The sequence below is a fragment of the Arachis ipaensis genome, chromosome B04, assembly GCF_000816755.2.
Source record: "Arachis ipaensis cultivar K30076 chromosome B04, Araip1.1, whole genome shotgun sequence".
In the NCBI taxonomy this organism is placed as follows: Eukaryota; Viridiplantae; Streptophyta; class Magnoliopsida; order Fabales; family Fabaceae; genus Arachis; species Arachis ipaensis.
In genome coordinates this window covers 132,510,688-132,511,324 of record NC_029788.2, presented here as the reverse complement: position 1 = coordinate 132,511,324, position 637 = coordinate 132,510,688, and positions in this window count along the sequence as shown.

The following is a 637-nucleotide window of genomic DNA, read 5'->3' as shown; positions in this document are numbered from 1 at the left end:
CTTCATGTCATAATTCGTACATAGAATACTACACGCGTCACCCTCATAACACTTTCCGTTTCCAACATTGGATACTTTTCATTAAAATATTATTATCATGGGAAAAATCCTACGCAGTCTGGTCTTTTTCACAACAGGAAACTCAACTCGTGAACTAGGAATATTAAGATTAAGATTTTAAGATTGGATCTGTAATAAACTAATAATCCCACTGTGACAACTTTCTGGTACTGTAAAGAACTAGAGATTAGAGATTTAAAAAAAAAAGTGTTTATTCTAAGGTAAAAACTCAAGTGCAGTTGACTTCACGTGAAGTTGATAATTGAGAGTCATTAGATAAAAATTTAGTCAAACCAATTAAATCATTTAACAATTTTCAGCTATCAACTTCACGTGAAATCAACTGCACCTGATTTTTCGTCTTATTCTAATTAGACTCAAATTTGCACGGTAAAAGTAAAACTACTTCTGTACTGCATTTATGCATAAATTAAATTAGCACGATTAGCATTTCATCGTCATTATTTTGATAAATTTAACATGTTTTGATCTAGAACTACTTACAGCATTTAAAAAAAAAATAGTTAAAAAAATTGAGAGATTAAGAATTCTAATGATTAAATTAATTTAAAGTCGA